The sequence below is a fragment of the Sciurus vulgaris genome, assembly GCF_902686455.1.
Source record: "Sciurus vulgaris genome assembly, chromosome: 9".
NCBI lineage: Eukaryota > Metazoa > Chordata > Mammalia > Rodentia > Sciuridae > Sciurus > Sciurus vulgaris.
In genome coordinates, this window is record NC_136469.1 from 145,723,992 (window position 1) to 145,729,991 (window position 6,000).

General features: G+C 55.4%; 1 pseudogene across 1 annotated transcript; it reads right to left on the minus strand.

The window, feature by feature from the left end:
- Positions 1–3,360: 3,360 nt before the first annotated feature.
- Positions 3,361–3,874, minus strand: LOC306669314 (ATP synthase F(0) complex subunit C2, mitochondrial-like; annotated as a pseudogene). Its single transcript has one exon. The product of its transcript is annotated as an ATP synthase F(0) complex subunit C2, mitochondrial-like (transcript).
- Between the last annotated feature and the right edge of the window lie 2,126 nt (positions 3,875–6,000).

Genomic DNA, 6,000 nt, shown 5'->3' on the forward strand with positions numbered 1-6,000 from the left:
CAGAGGAAGCGAGCAGGAGTGGAATACCCTCCGCAGAGCCGGGAAGCAGCCCAAGGGCTCAGGTCTCCAGGAGGCGGCAGCGAGGGGACCGGCAGTCCCGACCTGGAGGCTGCTCATCGCTCCCCTGCGACCCAGGTTGCCCTCAAGAAGTGGCGGCCAGCTGCCAGGTCTGAGCCCCCAGAGGCACATCACCTTGTTTATTTCCCATATTTAAAGCCACTGCTCTAAGTTGGGTGTGGTTGTGCCTGTAACCTGTCTCAAAATAAGTGAAGAATGACAAATAACTGCCGTGGTGCCTGAAAGACCCCGCGGTCCAGTTTCCACGTGGAAGATGAATACCCGTGGCCAAATGCCTCCTGCAGGCACGCCTTCCCTGATGGGCTCTGGTCAGCCCCTAGTCCATGCCAGTCCTGGCACCTGGGCCCCTCGCCTCCGTGTCTTCTGTGACCTTCAGTCAGTCTCTCGCCAGGGACACCACGGCTGTTCTCTTCACAGGTTGGTTTGTCTGCTTTTGCACCTCCTGCTCAAGCTGCCATCCCCCTTACCTTTGAGACCCCCAGGGGTGCCTCAGGCTGCACATTAGCTACAGTGAGAGGTTAGCAACAGTAACTAATGATGAAAGAACAATACCCTCATGGAAGGCATTTAAGGTCGCAGGAGCCCACCTGTGATCCTGCAACTCGCACAACTGAGACAAGGCCAGGCTCAGCAACTGAGAGGGACCCTGTCTCAAAATAAAAAATTATAGTGGCTCAGTGGTCAAGCGCCCCTGGGTTCAATCCCCAGCACCACACACACAAGCACACACACACAGATTTCGAACCTATGACTTGCTTACTCCTGGAGTTTTCCATTCAATATCTTGTACTGCGGTTGAACACAGGGAGCTGAGACCTGGGAGGTGGAGTGTGGGTGAGGGACAGGCACACGCCTCTGTCACCAGACCGGAGTCCACGCCTGAGAGGCGGGCGTCTCCGCCCTGGGGTTGCGTGTGCCCTGTGCTGCATACTCTTGTTCTTCCATCCCGTCCGGGTGCCCGCCAGGCTGCCTGCTCCGGGCTGGGGCCACCTGCCGGAGGAGCATTCTCGTGCTGGATCCTGTGGACAGGAGTCTTGGGATACAGCCGGGAGCGAGATCCTGGGCGGCAGACAGCCCGGCACCCACCCAGCAGGGCAGAGCTTCACCACTGAGCCACGCCCCCGTCCCTTTTATTTTGGAACAGGGTCTTGCTAAATTGTTGAGGCTGCCCTGGAGCTTGGAATCCTCCTGCCTCAGCCTCCTGAGCCACTGGGATTACAACTAGCTTTTTCTCACTAAAAAAAAAAGAAAGAAAATCTTTTATATGTGTGTGTATATATATGTACAATACATACAATCACATATATGCTTGCCCTACTTCTCGTTCGTTTGCTTGGTTTTTGTTTGTCTGTTGAGGCGGGGTCTCCCTGTGTTGCAGGCTGGTCTGGGGCAGCCACATCAAGCCGTCCCCACCTCAGCCTGCAGAGCAGTGGGGCCGCAGTGCGCACCCTGACCCTGCCTGGTGTGCCAGCGACCGTGAAGCGCGGGGCGCTCACATCTTTTGCCCCAATGGACCTACTTTTTGAAGTTCGTTCTACGCAAAGGCCCAAAATGTGTGGAGATGCAGGGCAGTGAGCTTAGGCGTGGGCACGAGCAGCACAGGGAGGGGCAGTGTGTCCCCTGGGCAGAGGTGATCAGAGCTCAGGGAAACGCACTTGGCAAAGCTTCCTGGATAGGCAGGAGCTCTGCAAAACACAGTGCAGATGAGGGAGGCCAGACTGCTGGACGCCCTGCCTGCTGGGCGGCGGGCAGACACCTGGGACCTCTCAGACCTTATCAGGGTCTTTGCAGATGCAATCAAGTTGTGGATCTTGAAGTGAAGGGTCCCAGATTGTGGGCAGCGGCTAACTGGAATGACGGGTGTCCTGAGACATACACGGAGGAAGCCCGGGAGACAGGCTGGGAACAGAGTGAGCAGTCACAGGCCCAGGAGGCTGCAGTTCTGAACCAGACATGGCACAGGCACCGGGACACCTGGGCCTTGCCCTCAGCTCTGGGGGAAGGAATAAGTGACGTTTCCAGCCACCAACTCCATGCTGAACTTGTCACAGCAGCCCAGGGAAGTATGACTTCATTTTTTCAAAATAAACTAGAACAGCAGCCAGCACAGGTCTGTGGGAGAGGTGCCTTCCTCCTCCTCTTGCTTCTCGTCCTGCCTGGGTGCTCATGAGCTGTGCTTCTGCAGTGCTGGACTGGAGGGCCAGCACAGTCCAGTGGAGGGGGCGTCAGGCCCAAGACGCCAGCAGACACGCAGTTCCAGCTGGGGCCTGTGAGGCCTCCCTGGAGCCCACCCTTCCTTACAGTCCAACACAGATTCTGGATTCTGGGTGGATCCATGGCCAGTCAGGGTCCTGCCCTCATCCTGCCCTCTGGGCTCCTGGCTCCTTCGTCCACTCTCCACATCCTCCCCAGGGTCAGAGACTCCGTGGATGAACGTAAAGGCTGAGGGTGAGCATGAGGGGTGCTGGGGGACAATGCTTCCTTTTATAGCCATTTCCCTGGGTAGTAACTGAGGGTTTGGTGAAGGGAAGGCAGTGCCCTTTGGTGCCGCACCAGGGGTGGGGAGGCTTGGCTGTCACCAGGCTCCTGGGTGTTGCTCTGCAGTTCTGAGCACAGGTTGGCCCTGCCTTTGCTGTGGAGGTGTTGGGAAGGGGCCTGAAGCCCCAGGAGGCTGCCTGTTCTGCCTTAGCTCCATGGGGCCTGCCGAGGCAGAGGTTTGAGGTTGGTCTCTCCCTGTGACCTCGGGGAGAGGTGGTGGCAGGGAGCAGGCAGCCCCTCTGAACAGCTGCAGTCATCACTGTTACCCTAGCAGCTCTCTCCACAGGTGCCAGGCTGTGTGCCACGGCGTGGGGGCCTCACCCCTGCAAGGCCCACGTGCAGCAGGAACCCAGGGCCACTCTGCAGGAGGAAGAGGTGTTTTTGCAGAGGCAAGGCAGAGTGTGCCCAAGCCCGGAGCAGCCTGAAGGGAAGGGGCTGCAGGCCAGCAGAGGAGGCACCGACCTCCTCCACAGCCCTCCCACTGGCCTGCCCATGGGAGTGGGCATGGGCAGATCCCATGCAGAACAGGGACAGGAGGGGGCAGATAGATCTGCAGGTGGAGGAATGATCAGCGCTCAGACAAATGTGGTTTTTTTTTTTTTTATTATTAATACAGTATTTATTTGTCTTCCCTCTGTCAAACCCCGAGCCAACCACTTTCCCCAGACTCTCCGGGGAGGAATAGGAAAAAGGACATACGGGGCAGACAGGATACGGGAGAAAGAATTCGAGGCAGAGACTCCTTCACATGGTGAAGAGGATGAAAAGGCCACCGTCAGGCAAAAGAGCCCCATGGCCTCGGGGAGGGCGAAACCCAGAGTGGTGTAGGAGAAGAGCTGTTGCTTCAGAGAGGGGTTCCTGGCATAACCAATGAATACAGTCCCAATCCCAGCCCCAGAGTCAGCCACCCCAACTGTGGCAGCACCAGCCCCAGTGAACTTGGCTGCTGTGTTGCTGTCCCTTGAAATGGTGCTGGTTTGGAAATTGCGGCTAGGGATAAGTGAAGTCAGGGGACATGGGACTGCCAAGCTGCTGGAGCTCTCACACATCAGTCTCTCTGGTCGGCTCAGCAGCTGACAGGTGCTCTTGACCAAGGAATGTGTGGAGAGGAACTTAGAGCAGGCATACATTTTCAGAGAGTGAGGGGCCATGGCAAGAGAGCTGAGAGAAGAGAGGGAAAGTTAAAGATGTAAAGGCAGGGTTTCTCCAAGTGAAGTGAGAAGACACCAGAACCAGAATTATCTGCTCCCAGTGCAGAGAAGACCAACAAATGTGTTTTAAGGTGCTCAGAGGGATGATGCATTCTAGTCTGGCTGTGGTTTAAAAAATGGGTAAATATCATACATATGAGCACAAATATTGACATTCTACATTAAAACAGCTTCAGTACTGCAGGTACTACAGAAGGGAGTCAGACTCACTGGCAGGTATCTTCAAGAAGTCAAAATAGAGACTCGTTTTGTTGTGTAATAATTCCCCGTCTACAGGAATGTTGATGAAAACAGCTAGACTTCAACACTGAGAGGACTCGCTTCCTGCTGGAGGGGCCTCCTTGCATGGCTGCTGGGGGCAGGCCTGGCCACAGCTTCCTCCCAGGCTCTGGTGGCTCTGGAGCTCTGTCTACTGCCTCTCAAGCAGGTGCATGAACAGGTCAGCCCTGCTCTGCACAGGCTGCAGAAAGCCTGAGCTTGCGGTTTGCTCCACACATGATTTAATCTTACTCTGGAGGCTTCCACAGTACATTGCTATCATGAAATCATTCTTCAATGAAAGTGCCTGTTTTGCAATCCCTATTCTATTAATTTGGCACATCCTTTTATCTGTCACCGGTGATGCCGGCAATGTCATTTGTCACAGTTACTGATGACTGTCAGTCGTGGCTTCAGTCTCGGGACCACAGAAACACAGTTGCTCTACTAGGAAAGCACACGGATCTGCCAATCGTCGACGGCACCGTGACCGCTGCCTCAGCTGTGCCTCTGGTGACGGGACTTCCTAGGTGGGCGCTGCTTCTCCTGGAGAGAGGAGGGTGTGGAGCTTCTGCACTGCACTGAGGTCAGGAGGCCCGTCCAGTCCTCCCTCGGGGGAGCAGTCCAGGCCGCAGGACAGCAGACATGGTCAATGAGCTCCTGTGGTAGCCTGGGTCCCCAGGAGCCGCTGCCATGGTGCCAGAGGGCAGTTCCTAATTGCTTGGCCAAAATAGGAGGTGGATCTGGTAGCAAAATTCTTGGTATTTTCTACCTTATTTACTTAAATAAGATAGAATTTGCTGTCGACCATGTGGTTCCTCACCTGACACACTGTGAGTGTGCTCCTTGCATCTTCCAAGGAGTCACAGCCGGGACGGCTTCTCCACCTGAGTGCAGCATGCTCACATTCCAGTCCCCGCCATCCTGGTGAGGTTCCATGACAAGCATGCTGGGCTGAGGGCAGAGCGGGTGCTTTGAGAGCGGTCTCTGGTCACTATACACTCCTCCCCTCATGCAGAGGGGATTCTGCAGACCAGGACTCACCCCATTCCTGTCTGCAGGACCAGGGGTCTGGCCACTATCCCTTTTCTCTGCACCCGCTTAGATGGAGGTGGGGCTCCAGAACAGAGGGATGCCAGGACATGGTGGGCAGTAAGAAGGGCCCAACTCTCCACCACCCATCCCCAAAACTGGCTGTGCAGCACCTACACAGGAGCCTGGGACATGGGCTCCAGCCTCAGATAGTGCCCTGGGCCTGACCTTGACCTCAGTCTTTGCAGGCTATGAGGAACTGATGGAGGAGGCTCCTGGTCAGCTGCTTTGTGTTGCTGGCTTTCTGCCTCTGGGACAAATACCTGAAAGAGTAGTTTGGAGAAGGGAAGATTTATTTTGGCTCATGGTTGCAGAGGGTTCAGTCCATGGTGGGACAGCTCCAAGGAGGAGGGAGCATCACGGTGGAAGGGCATGGCAGAGGAAAGCTGCTCAGCCCTGGCAGACCTGAAGTAAAGAGAGACAGAGAGGGAGGAAGGAGCCAGGGACAAGATATGCCCTCCAGCACACCCCAGTGACCCTCCCTCCACCCTTGCCCCACTCCTACAGTTTCCTCCACCTCCCATATTGCCATCCTGTTAGGGATCTATCCATGGATCAATCCACAGTGGAGGTCAGAGCTCTTGTGATTCAATCCCTTCCAAAGAACCCCACCTCTGGATGCATGCAAGACTTTTGGGGATATTCCAGATCTAAACCAGAGCAGGCTGTGATCGGGGGCCATTTGTTATGCAGCCTGTGATAACATGGTCAGTGCCTTTAAGAGTAAGCATGTGTCCCATGTTGCAGCAGGCACTGGAAATGAAGACTCTAAAATGACACCCACAATAACTTCAAAATATCAAGACTCTCTAGTGTCCCTCAG